Below are 16,017 nucleotides of genomic sequence, written 5' to 3' on the forward strand. Positions count from 1 at the left end.
GCCTCTTCCCCTAAGCACTGGTCACATTCTCCCCACCTTCCCCACCAAGCAGTCCACCTGGGGTAGGTGCTGAGTCCCCTGCTGCTGCCTCCCCCGGGTGAAAGCAGAGGAAACGGTCCCCCTCTCCCCCGCCTCCCTGGGGAGGGCTGGAGGAAAGAAAGGGAAGTGACAAAAGCTGCCCTATCCCTGTCCTTCCTCACTGCTGGGTCTAGGACACTTATTCTGGGGAAAGTGGCGTCTGAGGATGTGGCTGCAGTGGCCAGTTGCTGGCGCCAGCAGAAATCCCCAAGCCCGTCAGTAGACTCTGTTCAGACGTGTTCGCTGACCATGGCACTGAGTAAGTGCTGAGGAGACACCTGAGGACCCAGGTCACGCCCCTGCCTGCCCTCTCCTCCCAGACAGGCCCCTCCTAGGGCTCAGACCATTCCAGTTCCTCTTGTCAGACCCTGAGAAGGCCCAGGGCATCCACCCTTACAGGGAAGGCTCAACAGGAAAGAAAGAAACACACAGGAGCTGGGCTCAGAGCCCAGCTGCGTGCTCTTGGGCAAGTTACTTAACCTCTTTAGGCCTCAATTTCTCAACTATAAAATGGGACTAAGACTAGCTGCCTGTTGAGCTGTCGTGAGATAAGTGAGTGCACTGGCCTGGATCTGCAGATGGTAGACAACAGCCAACAGCAGCCGGATGTGGCATTGTGCCGCTGCCTTTAGTAGCTCCAGGCAGTAACTACTGAGTATCAGGGAAGAACTGAGACCTCGGAGAAGGGAGAGAACCAGGATTGCTTGAGGCAGGGAGTTGGGAAGGCCCCACTTACCCTCTGGCAATTGCAATCTAAAAGGAACAAAGAGGCTTTGTGGCAGATCCTGTCTCCTAATATCCATTCTTCGTTTATTCCCCAACTTTTAGCCAGACCCCCATGGAATAAAGACTATACTACCCAGCTTCCCTTGCAGCTAGGTGTGGCTAGATGACTGAGTTCTGGCCAATGGAATATAAGTGTGTGACTTCTAGGACGTTTCCTTGAAGGGAAGGGGCATGTCCTTCTTCAGGCTTTCTTCTTCCTTCCTGCTGGCTGGGGCTCCAGCAGCCATCTTGGGCAATGAGGTGACCCTGGAAATGGAAACCACACCTAGCAGATCAGAAAGATAGAAGGAGTCTCTGACCACATGACCACATCCCAGAAATATTTTACATGAGCAAAAAATTCACTATTTATCTTACGTAAACCAAAATTTAACTAATACAAGCTTCTCCTCTGGTGAAATAATCTCGACTCATGTGTAGCTGGGCAGAGTAGGATGGATGAGGTGTCTAGAAGAGAAGAGTTACCAGGGGTGTGATGTACCCATCCAGGAGCACTTCCTCCTACTTGCCCTGTGAGGTCAGGAAGAACCCTGCTGGGAGGACTTGGCTCCAGGAGGATGGATGGATGGATGGATGGATGGATGGATGGATGGATGGATGGGTGGATGGATGGATGGTGGATGGATGGATGGATGGATGGATGGATGGGTGGATGGGTGGATGGGTGGATGGGTGGGTGGATGGGTGGATGGATGGATGGATGGATGGATGGATGGATGGATGGATAGATGGAAAGGAGGGAAGAGCCCAGGTAAATGCATAAGATGAGGAGAAATACCTAGAAGGAGGAAATACCCTGGGAAAACACTTCAGGTGACACAGAGCCAGGCTAGGGCTGTGGGGATAGCAGAACAGGATGGCCTAACCTGACTCACTGCCCAAGTCTGACTCTCGGTTTTCCCATCTGTACTTTGGGAATGGGCCTTATCGCCTCACTCAGGGCAAGCGTGAAGTGATTCAAAAACCAAACCAAAACTAAACAGAGAATCAGTGTAGCATTAAATCCATTGTCAGCCCAGACAAAACCCTGCTCTGTGCCTGGGATTCCTATAAAGTAAGGATAACCGTGGACCCCACCTCACCTGGCTGTTGTGAGTATTCAGCGAAAGGGCTACTGTAATGTGCTCATCACAGTGTCTGGCACGAGGCAAGTGCTCAGTGAGCAGTCAGTGCTCATTATTGCTGCTGTTGAAATCCTGCCCTGGGGTGTGAGGAACAAGAAGCTGCCACTTGATTGGTCTATGGCATGAGTTAGGGAAAGAAACCTGGACTCCTCACTCCAGAATGATATCTCCAGCGCTTTGGGGACCTAAAGGACCAGGTAATCCTTGGCAGCACCACACCACAAACACACATCAGGATCCTGACGGCATATGATGGAATGGGTGTACTAGGGAGACCTGGCAGGGTGGGGGCAGCCAAGGCTTAAATTTTGGTTCCACTGCCTGGGACCCCTGGAGGGACAGCTGTCAGGTCAGGCCCTGACCCCCAAGCTCTCCTCCTTGGCCAGGCCAGGTCCACATTTGGTCACAAGAAGCTGGCAAGAGGCCAGGCAGGGCCACAGAGGTCATGGAGAGGGCAAACACAGGCCCGATGGAAAGGGGGAAAAATCGGGCTTGTTCTGCCTGGGCAAGAGCAGGCTCAGGGGTGACATCAATGCCATGATCAGCAGTTAGATGAGTTAATGCCCAGGGATGCTCTTCCTAAAGTTCCCCAGAGAAAGTTGGGGGTTAAATGATGAGTGTGTTGGCAGATTCGTGCCCTCAAAAAATTATGAGTGTGACCACTGTTAACAATGAGCAGGGACTTTAGAAGAGAACTAAGGAGCTGTCATTTCTCTCTGGAGGAGTGAAGGAGAAGAAATGATCTTACATTAAAGTCAACATGATTCCGGATGACCTAAGGGAGAATTCTGACTGCCCATGACATGAGCTCTCTGTGTGCAAGGAGCTGTGGACTGAGTCCAGAACTGAACAGGGCACACAGCTTCAGTGGCCTGACCTGAAACCCCAGCACAGCCTCCAAGTTCCGGGCTTCTGTTCCCACCTGTGTTAAATCAGACAAGGTAACGATTATGGATAGGGATTTAGGAATCACACAGAGATCAGTTTGAAGGCACTTTGGACAAGTTACCTAACTTCTCTATCCTTTGTTTCTTCCTCTGTTTGGAAGAAAAAAAAAAACAGAACTGGGTGCAGAGGGTTGCTGGGAAGATTAATTCAGTGGATGCCAGCTTAGAGCCTGGCACCCAGGACGAGCTCCATAAATATTCTCTAGTGGGGCTATTTTTCTCCTGTCTGGGCAGGAATTGGACAGTATCTCTTGAGTTCTTTTCAAGTCTAGAATGCCTTGATTCCACAAACCTGTGACTCACTGATTCTGCTTCTGGGGTCTGAGGACTGGGATGAGTTGGTTGCACAGCTCTGCCTGCAGGGCCCTGGCCCAGCACCTGGACATAGCCCAGCCTATAGTCTGCACCATTTCATTTCTACCAGTGGACTTCGCCTTGCCCATCATGTGCCCTCAGCCTCATGGGCAGCCTTGTGGCCACAGGTGGCCCTGCCAGCTGTCCCTGACCTCTGCTCTGCACCTTCACCTGAAGCAGGGCAGTGCGAGCCCCTCCGGCTAACTCCTTCCTCACACCTACGGTCCCCTGACAATGTCACATGCTGTGCAAGTTGGCAGGGCCAGAGGGGCCACAGATGCCAACACAAACACCATTCCTGTGAAGGGAGAAGAGCCCATGGGTGTTATTTTTAACCTTCTGATTAGAGGCCACAGCTCTGCCCCTGGGAGTCCTGGGACTAAGGGCTCTGAGGGGGATGTGAGCTGTCAGGCCTCACCTCAATGACTCCCAAGGGTATCGGGCTGCAGAAACCCCAGCCCTTCTACCACTTTGATGGAGAAGTGGGAAAGGGAGACACAGATAAAGACATGCCCCATCTTGCCCACTGATTTCAACTGGGGCTGAACCCAGCCAGGAAGGGCAAGGGTGCCACGAATCACAGAACATTAAACCTAGAGATGAGTCCTCTCCAGTCCCTGCGTTATACAGATAAGGAAACTGAGACCTGAGGGAGGAGGCCCAAAGTCACACTGCTGGTCAACACTAGCTTCCTACCCCCTTGCCCACCTTTTGTAGACCTGGAGTTTGACAAGGACATTTCTATAACTCTCCATGGCCACATCCTGGCGGTCACCTTGCTCCACCCTCTGTCCAGGTGACCCACCTTGCCTCTGCCCTCTCCCCAGTCTGCCCTACCCCAATGGGCTGAGCTTCTGACAACCCCATGATGAGGGCCCCAGGCCCTGGCTCACCCTGCAAGGACTTCCTAAGTGCCCAAGCAGTGCCCCCTAGAGGCCAGTGGCAGCAGTGGTCAGCACGGCGGGCAGCGCCATCATGGCTAGAGGCCCAGGCGAAGACGTGCAGGCCAGGGCGTGCCTGTGTGGGGGGAACAGGACCGAGCTTCTGCCAAGGGCCCGCTGCTGGCTGTTGCTGAGCTTGTGCTCGTCAGAGGGGTGGGGGCGGCGGGCAGACAATGGACCCCACAGCCCAGCCTCCTGGCCTTGGCCCCTTGAGCTGGGCAGGCAGCCGCTGGCCAAAGCAGCCGCCTCCATTGGTCCCTCACGTAGCCCACATCCTGACTGCTGGGTGGCCCTTATCACCGGGTACGTGCCAGAGTTCCACATGCCCACACTCCACAGTGGGGAGGGGACTGGGGGCCCAAGAGGAATGGGACCAGTGGGAAGTTAGGCTTCCTGTTTCCCTGCATCCCATTCCCAAGGAAGGGCTTGAGCAGGCCCTGAGTACCCCTTGATGGGTCTCTCATTCTCAGAGAGATCTTAGCCTCATCTCGCCAAGTCCCAACTCTCAACAACTGTTCCTCCCTTGGACCGAAGGGGCTGGGTGGAAGAGAAGAAAGAACGAGGCCAACAGCTTCATTTGAATGCTCTAGGTCACCAGTTCACAAATACCAACTGTTCCTCTTAACAAGCTTATACGAGAAGTAGCACTATACCATGCCTATTACTATCCGGGGAAACAGGCACAGAGAGGTTGAGCAATTTACCCACAACCATACAGCTGGTAGGGACAGAGTCAGGATTCAAACCCAAGCAGACTGACTCCAGAGCTAAACCACTCCTCAACAAAGCAGGGACGGGACTGGCTGGTGCTCAGCCCTCTACCCCACAGAAATGATGGCTTTGGGGTCAGACAGACATGGGCTCAGGCCTGGAGCTGCATGCTCTAGGGCCAGTGAAGGCCCTCTTTGGGCCAATGTTTCCTTACCTGTGAAATGGGTGCAGTGATGCAGTGAGGAAGGCACAGCCACATGGGCCTCACTGGTGGAAGCTGCTGCACAAATGCTCCTCCCCTTCACCCAGCAGAGCTCAAAGCCTCCTTTGACTGAATAATTAGAATGTCTTCTGCCTTGCCGCCTGAAGCCCACCATCCCAGCCTCCACTTCCTCTGTCCAAACCTACAGAGTGGCTCCATTCCCTGGCACTTGAGGTCTGCTGCAAGCCCCTAGCATGCCCAGCCAGGTAGCCCCGGCACGCTTGCTCAGCCCACGCACTGTTTAACCTTCCACAGGCACTGGGTTCTCCCTGTCTTCCCCCGAGGAAGACTGTGAGTGCCCGTTGTGGGGCCAGGGGAGGATGGGGCCGGATGAGCCCCTGCCTCCCCGGTATGTGCACACATGTAGAGTCAGGCCTTATTCAAGGAGCTGGGACCCTGGGCCCGGTCTCAGTTGGCTACCAGAGCTGTGTGGCTCTGTACAGGTCCTTTCACCTCACTGGGGCTGTTTCCTCATATGTCAAATGGACATCTACATCCCAGGCTGGTAAAGACACAGTGAAGCCACATCTGGGACACACCCCTCCCAGAAGACTTCCTCGTGATTTCTGCTAGCAGATTAGGACTACAGCGTGTGTGGGCAGGGAAGGGGTCTGGCTGGGAGGACAGGAGAAATGGACACAGACGTCAGAGAAGGCAGGAAGCAGAGGGGTTTCCCCACCACGATGAGGCTGCCCAGGCAGGGGAAGAAAGGCCATGGGGGCTGAGTCACTGGCTGTGTCTAATCTGCTGCCTCCCCAGCCACTGACAATGAAGTGACCACAGGCGGATCACAGGAGATCACAGGAGGGAAGTGGCCAAACAGGACAAGAAAGGGAGCTGCAGGGACTCTAGAGGAAGCAGCCTGAGAGGCAAGGCTCAGCCCCTGCCCTCAGAGGGACCCTGAGCTGATGGGGTAGCAGACACAGCTGCTGCCTTCAGTGAGCTCCCAGTCTGATGGGGGAGACATTCTTTTCTCTCAGGAGAGAAAGGAGCTCTGCCTTCAGGGAACTCCCAATCTGACAGGGAAGTTTTATCACCTTCTGCCTTAAGGGAATTACAGCTGTGACTGGGGACTCAGCCTCTGTTCTCAGGGAACCCCAGCTTGAGGTGTCTATGTCTGAGGGGGCAGGTGCCGGAGTGAGCGCTGTGCATTTGTGTGTTGACACCCTTCCTGGCTTCCTTCAGACCCTCCAATCTGATGGGGGAGACACAGTTCTGTTCTTAAGGAGCTCCTGTAAGATGGGGGAGACATAGTCCCCACATCAGGCGGCCACTAAAATGAAGGGGGAGACTTAGCTCCTGCCCTCTGTCCTCAGCGAGCCCCGTCTGCACCCACGGGCACTCAGGTTAAGCATGCATGTGTGTGCACATGGGAATGCATGCAGGCCCTGCTCTAGCCCTCTCAGGCACCACTCCCCACCATGCCCACCTGAGAACTCCTTACAGGAAGGAAGGAGAATCCTCGTTCGAGCCCAGGCTAAGGAGGCTTCCACAGAGGGGCTCCTGGGAGCCTAAAAGACAGAGGGTGGGGGAGACAGAAGTGCTACCACATCTAGGGTGGCTGGGCTCACTGTCCTGAACAGCTGAGCTGCATCTGCCTTCCTCACCTCCCAACTCCTGATCCCTGATTCACCCCAGCCTCACATGTCTGCTGAGATGCAGTACATGGTATCTCCCACACGCATGCGCGGCTCCAGCACATGGGAGAGGGTGGCTGGGGCTTAGAGCTAGAAGGAGCCTCTTCTTTTCCTCCCCCTGGCCCTCATGTTGCCTTTCACACAGCCACTCTGGGTGATGGGAGGGGGGTGACCAGTCCACCCCGAGTCACTATGACTCGGTCTCTCCACCTGGAACCCTCATACTCGGTTCACAGGCTCCATGAAGGGACAGTGAGCAGACAGGGAGTCAGCGGGGAGGAGGCCCACAAGTCGGGAGCTCCAATTCACCCACTCAATTCCTTCCTAGGGCAGGAAACCTTCAGGAGAGCAGAGGATGGCGCTGGGAGCGAAAATAACAGGCAAGGGAGGAAGCATGGAGCACAGGGCATTTCCCCTCAAGTGGGAGTTCCCCGAGGGCAGGGCTGTGACTCCCCTCAGACTGGGGGTCCCTGAGTCAGGGCTGCATCTCCCCCCTCAGACTGGGGCTCCCTGAGTCACGGCTGTGTCTCCCCTCAGACTGGGGTTCCCTGAGTCAGGGCTGTCTCCCCCCTCAGACTGGGGCTCCCTGAGTCAGGGCTGTCTCCCCCCTCAGACTGGGGCTCCCTGAGTCAGAGCTGCGTCTTCCTCACACTGGGGCTCCCTGAGGATGGGGCTGTGTCTTCCCTCAGGCTGGGGGGTCCCTGAGTCAGAGCTGCATCTCCCCTCAGACTGGGGCTCCCTGAGAACAGAGCTGTGTCTCCCCTCAGACTGGGGCTCCCTGAGGACGGGGCTGTGTCTCCCTCAGACTGAATTCCATGAAGACAGACAATGTGTCAATTCCATCAAACTAGGTCAGAACTAGATCTCCTTTAGCATCTAAAACAGGCGACTCATCCACCATCCCCAACATTATCTGGGGGTTTTCAGACTGGGTGGGGTGGGGCATCTACTTCCCGCCAGGCCACCCTCCTGAGGAAGGACAATCATGCTCACTGGCAGAGGCTTCCTCAGTGAGCAGCCTGTTCCCAGTTCACCCACTCACCCCTCTGGGTGGTCTCTCCCACAGTCTAGCCCCAGTCTCTCACGTTAAATCACCATGGGTAGCTGGGCAGGCGAAGCCCACAGGATGTGTGTGCAGGGCCTGCCTGGGCCTGGTGGGGGGTGTCTAGCTGAGAGCACAGGCATTTTGTAGCATTACCTCATGCCCACTGCCCTCAGCTAGGGGCTCTTCAGGACCATTTGAGCATGGGGAGTGGGCAGACAAGCCTGGGCAGCTATGCCCGTGGCCTGAGGAAGCCAAGCTTGGCAGGTTCCTGCTTCCATGAGTCCACATCAGCACAGGAAGTGGGTCCCGACACCATTAGCTTTCCCTTATCCTATGCTCTAGCCACCTGTATTAGAAGAGGGAGAGGCCTCCTACCCCAGTGGGTCCCTGTGAGGGGCAGCCCGACCTTACAGTGTATACATTTGGTAGTGAAGGAAGCAGGAAACAGCTGGACAGGCCTGGGAATCTCTCCCCACTCCCTAATCACCTTTCAATACGAGGAGCTGGGCTTTCCCAGCCCCCTATCCCCCACCCCTCCCTACCTCTTCTTGACCTCCTGCGCCTTTTTCAGGGAAATAAAACACAGAGCCATGTAGATTGGGGCTGGACTTCTGTGCTCTCCTTTTTCCATTAACAACCCCATCTCCAGGCTGGCAGGATCAGAGTTGGTGTCTCCCACCTAACACTGAGAACTGGGCATTGCCATGGCTGAGGTCACCCTAAGATATCAACCCCATTACACAGATGGGCAGACTGAAGTCTGCGGCTGTCACAGAATCAGGACAGATGGTGCCTCGGTGGTGATGCAGCCAGGCCTGTGGTCAATACCCACTCTGCCTGAGTCAGGAAAGCTCCTCTCTCGGCCAGACTGTGAGCTCCCTGAGCTCAGGGACTGGTCTCCAGCTTCCTGAAAGGGGTTTGCTGGGTAGGATTGAATGGGGGCATGCTAAGTACCGACCTGTGCTGGCCCTGGGATGGGGTTCTGTGGCCCCATCAGCCTAGCCAGTTTAGCTGCAGGGCCTCCTCACCTCTGGGCCCCTCCTTGGCCACAGGTCTCCCTGACTCTCGGTGCATGGGCGGCTGTGCATCCAGGCCAGAATGGGCCACGTGGAGAAGTCCCCAGAGCCTGGTGCAGGAGCCCGCTCCCCTAGCTGGGAGAAGGGCAGGTGGAAGCCCACCTGCTGTTCCCTGCCTCTGGGTCTCAGCCACTTGGCTGAGCCAGGCCCAGCTTGGGCAGGTTCTCCCACCTCCAGTGCCCCCCTCCCCTCACCCCACTCTGGCCTGACCCCTTTTTCAAGTACAGTGTTTGCTCCAGCCAGATGTCTGAACACAGTCTTGTTTCCAAGAAACCCACGCTCTGCCCCACAATCTCTACTCATCCTGCCCTCTCTCCCTCCTGTCCCCTAGGAGCCATCTCCCCAGGGCCACAGGCTCGCCACACTTCCTACAGAGCTTTGACCCTCTAGGAGAGCAAGCCCCTGCCCAGGCCAGGGAAGGGTTTCAGCAGAGGCAGCAGGGAAGGGGCAAGGATCCAGCTTCCCCAGTAACCTAGCATGCCTCTGTCTTCCAGCAAGTCACCAAACCACTCTCCTATCTGTCCCTATTGTCAGCCTATCCCATCCCTCAAGGCAGCAAGTTCTTAGGTTGGCTTCCCAGCGTGTGAGCGAACACGCGGCTTCATTCTTATCGGAAGCCAAGACTTGCTCCAAATGGGCTCGGCAGCAGAGAGTTCTCAAGAAGCCCAACCCTCAAATACATACTCTGTAACCTAGATGGAGGCTCTCACAGAACCTGCCAGCTGCAATCACTAACCCTGCTTTACACACCTAAAGGTAGCTTTTTTAAACTTTAAAAAAATTGTGATAAAATACACAGAACATTTATCATTTTAACCATATTTAAGTGTGCATTTCAGTGACATTAAATACATTCACATTACATACGTTCACATTACATACGTTCGCATTACATACGTTCGCATTACATACGTTCACGTTACATACGTTCACGTTACATACGTTCGCATTACATACGTTCACGTTACATACGTTCACGTTACATACGTTCACATTATATATGTTCACATTGTTGTGCAACCATCACCACCATCTCCAGAAGTCTTTTCATCGTACAAAACAGAAACTGTGCTCATTGAACACTAACCCCCCATCTCTCCAGCCCCTGGCAACCACCGTTCCACTTTGTGTCTCTACGAATCTAACTCCCTTAGTTACCTCGTTAAAGTGGAATTATACAATACTTTTCCTTTTGTGATTTGCTGATTTCACTTAGCACAATGTCCTTAGAGTTAACCCCTGTTATGGCATGTGTCACAATTTTCTGCCTTTTTAAAGCTTAATAATATTCCATTGTACATATGTACCATATTTTCTTTCTCCATTTGGGTAGCTTTTTTAAATTATTAACTTTTTTTTTTTTTTTTTTTTGAGATGGAGTCTCACTCCGTCACCCGGGCTGGAGCGCAGTGTCTTGATCCCAGCTTACTGCAACCTCCGCTACCCAGGTTCAAGCGATTCTCCTGCCTCAGTCTCCAGAGTTAACTAGTTTTTTAAAAAAACCAAAGTAATATATTCTCGTGGCAAAAAGTCTGAACAGTTCAGAAACATATAAAGTGAAAAGTGGACTTTTCCATCCCTTCTCACTCTGGTCATGGAAAGCCCTTTCTTGTGACTCTGAAATTTTAGAGGCAGAATGGCTAACTGGCTTTTATCCATTTTTGACACATATAGTGACATACTCCTCATTAGTACTTCTCAAACATGAGTATGCATCAGAATCATACACAGAACATGTTAAAACCACAGACTGCTGGGCCCCAGCCCTAGAGTTTCTGACCCCATAGTTCTACGGTGGCCCAAGATTCCGGGTTTCTTTTTTGTTTGTTTTTTGAGACAGGGTCTGTCTCTGTCACCTGCGCTGGAGTGCAGTGGCGCGATCTTGGCTCCCTGAAACCTCCACCTCTCAGGCTCAAGCGATCCTCCTGCCTCAGCATCCCTAGTAGCTGGGACTACAGGCTAATTTTTTGTAGAGAGGTTTTGCCATGCTGCCCAGGCTGGTCTTGAACTCCTGGGCTCAAGCAATCCTTCTGCCTTGGCCTCCCAAAGTGCTGGGATTACAGGCATGAGCCACTGCAACTGGCTGAAGATTCTGGATTTCTAATAGGCTTCATGCCCACGCTGGCAGAGGGCACACCCTTCATTGAGTAGCACCATCCAAGCAATGTCTTGCCACTTGCTTTTCTACTTAGAGAATATCAACACACGACCTCAACCTCACTCTTTTTAACCACTGCATACTATTGGTGTTTGGATGCATCATAACATATCCAATCAGTGCCCTATTAATGGACTTAATGTTGCTTCCAGTTTTTCAGGTTTGGAAGCAAAACTGCAATGAACACACTTGTATGTATACTTTGAACACTTGTGACATTTATAACAGTGCATCTGATAAATTCCTAGATATGGAACTCTCGAGTCAATGGTTTGTGAATTAATTCTTCTCATGTATATTGGCAATCATCTTCACAGGTGCAACTGTCTTCCCCCCAGCTCTGAGGACGTCTGTGTCCACACGGTGAGGGGTTGCCCATTTTAGTTGTTGTCAATCAAGTTGGTGAAAAGATAATCTTGTCATGTCTTCATTTTGATTTCTTCTATTTTGACTGAGGGTGAGCATTTTCACCTGCTTGTTAACCATTAGTATCCCCTTACCGGTTTATGTGCTTTGCCCATTTTTCTATTTGTTTTTATTTTCCTTATTGACTTGTAAAAATTCATCTGCCATCTATGTTAAAAATATTTTTTCCAGATGGTTGTCTTTAGAATTCAGGATATTACATTAAAAACAATTTTTTTTTCAGAGATGGGGTCTCACTGTGGTGCCCAGGCTGGCCTCAAATTCCTGGGCTCAAGTTATCCTCCCACCTCAGCCTCCCAAGTAGCCGGGACTACAGGCATGTAACACAACACCCTACGTCATATTTTAATACAGCCAATTTTTAAAAATTCTTTCCCTTTGTGATTCCTAGGTTTTGTGTCAAACTTTCCCCAATCCAAGAACATACACTTTTAGACTTTCAGATGTTTTCTTCTAGTAATTTTATGGTTTCCTTTTTACATTTAAATCTTTGCTCCATCTGGGATTTATTGCAGAATAAGAGATGAAGTGGGGAGCTGGATTTCTTTTTTCTCCCCCTTAACAGCTAACCAGTTGTCCAATTTGATTGAATAATTCATCTTTTCTCCTCTGATCTAAAATGTCACTTTATCATATATTTAATTTCCATTTGTTCACGGGTGTGTGTCTGGCCTCTACTCTGCTCCTTTGATCTGCCTGTCTGTTCTTGTGCCAGTACCCAACTATTTTATTACTGGAGCTTTCTACAACATTTTAGTAGCACTAGTCGTCCCTTATAATACTTCTTTTTCAGGATTTTCCAAGCTCTTTTTGCATGTTTATTTCTCCAGATGAACTTTAATATAATTTGTCAAGTTCAAAAGATCTTGTTGTTTTTCACATCTCCCAACAGATGTGATTTTCGGACGTCTCAGCCCACAGCCAAACAGAAACAAGTTGAGAATAGGGTGGGTTTGGTGGTCTGCCCTGGAGGCAGGCAAAGTGACGGTAACAGAAGTGATAGTTTATACGGAGAGAGCTGATGAAGTGATAAAGTACTATAAAAGCAGACACAAGAACTACGAAAATGTAGCCTTCATGGAATAAGCCTTTGGTGTGGGGCCAGAAAAGGCCTTGAATTTTCACTGTATTACAACCAGGATAGTGATGGACCCTGGTAACCACAACCCTGAGTCATGAAGCCTCACATGTTCTGCAACCTCTGATGAAAAGCCCGGAAAGCGTGTAATATCCACTAATGATTCCTATCCAAAATATCTCTTTTTAAGGTTTCAGATATTAATGTCTGGAAAACTAGTATGAAATGGTTCATTCTTGGATGGTGACATAAACATGACATGTTACTGGCCTCTCTACAGTTTTCTCAAAGCCCACCTTCAAATTCCAAGGAGCTGCCAGCTCTGGGATTTGAATTCACTCTATCCATGGAAACAAAGCTGAGGGAAATGTCGCCAGACTTTCAGCCAGTTCAAACACAGTAACAAAAAAAGGTTTATCTCATACTGAGCATCTGCCTCCAACACATGAGGCATGTAATAGGCAGATTATATTTTAATCCTCAACAGTCCCACTAGGTGAATGCTGTACTCCCATTATACAGAAAACTGAGGCTCAGAGGGGTCAAACAACTGGGGCAAGTTTAAGTTAGTAGGTGACAAAGAGCTCTCAGCTACCTTCACCTGCACATTCCACAGACCAGTCCCCTTCAGTTCACTCCCACGGGGACGTTCGAAACACCACCGACCCTATTCAGACATCCCTCTGCAAGGCCCCGCCACCTGTCTTGCCCTATGCCCACCTAGCCAGGAGAGCCAGGATGCATAAGGGGGAAGGTGGAGTGAGGTGCCAACCTGGCCCATCCAGGGAAGGAAGACAGCCACCCCCCCACCCCGGCCACCCACTTGCCGGTCCCCTTCCTGATCAGGGATTCAGGAAGTGAAGAGAGTGCCCCTGGAAGTCAGGAGACACCTCCAAGATGAAGGCCCTGCCTGCCACAGCCTGACACAGCCTCCCTGTACTCCCTGGGTTGTCCCCAGGACGCAGACTCTGTGCTTACCATACCACACCTTTGTCAGTGGTGTGGGCAGAGCCCAGAAGAGTCCTGGACATCCCAGGGAGTAGGAGCTGTGCAGGTGACATATGAGGGGGTGAAAGGGAAATGAACTCCCTTGGGAGTTCCCCATCCCAGAGGAAATAAAAGTCAAAGCACTCCTTTGTTTTTTCTTCCCAAGCCCTTATAAAGGGCTTTATGGGGCTTGCCTGGGATTGAGGTACAGCAGAGGTGGGAAGGTGAGGGCCTCCAGGCTGAGAGATCCTGGGGCAAAGGTGGAACTATATGGTCATGAACACGGGCATGTTCTGAACTCTGTGAACCCCTAGCCCGGGACCTGGCTGACTGCACAATCCGTCACCCGGCACCCCGTAGAAGAGCCTACTATGCGCAGAGGACAGTACTACCGGGGTGGCAACTGAAAAGGGTCCTGGGTAGAGGCGGGGTTTGCTGGAGGGGTAACAGAGTGTGCGCGGAGGGAAGAGGGTACGGGGGGCTCACCGCCCAGCATCCCCAACCCCGGCGCTCAGAGGAGCCGCGCGCTCCGGAGCTCGGCGCGCGCGATCAAAGCCGGCGCCGCACGCGCACGCGCGCCGGCAACCGCTCCCCCGCCCGCGCGGCTCCGGCTCCCGCGCGCGCGCACTTGAGGCCTCCCTTGTGCGTCTCCTCCATTCGCTACGTGCAGAATGGTCCGTCGGCAGCAGCTGCAGCGCCGGGTGGGAGGGGGAGGAGGAGGAGGGGAGGGGGAGGCGGCGCCCAGGTCTCGGGGAGGGGCCGCGGCGGCCCTGGCGAGAGAGGGGTGGGGGCGAGGGGCTGGGCCCCCGCAGCGGGGAGGACAGAGGGAGAGTCCGGGTGGGCTCGATGCTCAGCCTTCGCCCTCCCCAGCTCCCGCTTCTTTCTGCAAGGCCATTATGGCCATCTCCCGGCCTGAGCCTCCTGGAACCAAGCCGACCAAGAGGGGTTTTCTCCGTGTTGTCTCCTCCCCAAAACCCAGAATCCAGACCCAAGAAAGAACCACTCCTGCTGACCCCTCCTCCCGCTTCCCGTCCCAACCGCATTCCCAAGCTTTCGTGGAGGTGACCCGACAGCAAGCACTTCCCCACTCCGCCTTTCATGGGGTGGGGTCCCTAAGAGGTACTGCAGACTCACTCCCCTTTTCATCTCTTACCCCACCTGGAGGAAGAGGCATGACCAGGATGGACACCAGAGCACATTTCCCAGCATTTCCAAGGGGAAAGGCCAGCATCTCAGCATGCAAACTCCAACATGGCCACAAAGGTCGAGTGGCGCAGAGGAGAAGGCTGCTGCCCAGGCCCCTAGGGCCACTTCCAAAGGAGTGTGACCAGGACTAGGTTGCTGTGAACTCACTCGCATCACAGGGCTGCGCCCTATACACCTGTTTGTAAAGGGTCCTCCTGGAATGTAATGGTGAGGGACCACCAAGCGGTGGACCAAGGATTCCAAACAGACCAGCTCCCTGCCTTGCCAGGAAACCAGATGTGGCCCAGATGTCCATAGCAGTTCCTCCCACAGGGTGGGACACCAGCTATTCTGTGCAACCCCTCCCAACCCTTCTTCCAGGGTCAGGGAGGAAAGCTGGCGACCTCCGTTGTCCCTTCCCCCTTGGGCTGCTAGAAGGGAGTAACTCACTCATCCTCCGCTTCCTGCCAAGAGCCACCTGGGCTTACCTCTCCAGCAGCCACCTAGGTTCAACCTGTGGTCTAACCTCAAGCCCTCTGCTGACAGGTTAAGTCAAGATCGCCGGGAAGGAAGGCATCCAGTTTCATTACACACACATACGTACACACACACCCGACACCGACCCATACGCCTGGGCTCTGCACAGTGGCTAGACCCCAAAAAGCAGATTCTCCTTTTCCTTCCGTGGTGGCCTCAGTCTTTTGGCGGCGCCCTCTGCTGGCCACTAGGAAGTGCAGGAAAAAAGTCTGCCCATAGACGCTTGGTGGATCTGGGGAAGGGTACAAGAGGCAGAGAAACAAGTGAAAAGTGGGAGCCGAGAGCAGCGCTGGGCTGGCCACAAACAAGCGAGGCAAGGTGACGCCTTCCTGGAGGTGGGGAGTTTTGAGCCAGCTTTCCATGGGCCTCGGGAGACAAGCCGAGCTGGCAGATAGGGGCTCAGGACACCCCGGGGGTGGCCCTTCCTGTGTGCTGAGCCCTACCCCTGTCCTGGATGGCTCACACACCCACTAACTCATATGGCTGCTGTGCCCTGCTTGGGAGTCCTTCCTGTCAGCCTCTATTGGGGTGGTGGGTGGGGAGGAGCAGCCATGGAAACCCTGATCCTTCTAGTCATAGTCTGGCTCCCTGGGGCCGTGAGAGGTGTCCCCAAAGGGAAGCCTCCAATTGACAAAGCTCTGCCCCACCCCACATACACACAGGATGGCCCAAGCCCAGGTCCCTG

General features: G+C 53.2%; 1 long non-coding RNA gene across 2 annotated transcripts; it reads right to left on the reverse strand.

Moving 5' to 3' along the window:
- Positions 1–868: 868 nt before the first annotated feature.
- On the reverse strand, positions 869–15,430 carry LOC115830960. Of its 2 annotated transcripts, XR_004026507.1 has the most exons (3): positions 15,284–15,430; positions 6,633–6,714; positions 869–1,110 (listed from the first exon to the last, which is right to left on the reverse strand). It is a non-coding gene; the product is annotated as an uncharacterized LOC115830960 (long non-coding RNA). The 2 variants fall into 2 exon arrangements; XR_004026506.1 differs by lacking the exon at positions 6,633–6,714.
- Between the last annotated feature and the right edge of the window lie 587 nt (positions 15,431–16,017).

This window comes from Nomascus leucogenys, chromosome 17 (genome assembly GCF_006542625.1).
Source record: "Nomascus leucogenys isolate Asia chromosome 17, Asia_NLE_v1, whole genome shotgun sequence".
Taxonomy (NCBI): Eukaryota; Metazoa; Chordata; class Mammalia; order Primates; family Hylobatidae; genus Nomascus; species Nomascus leucogenys.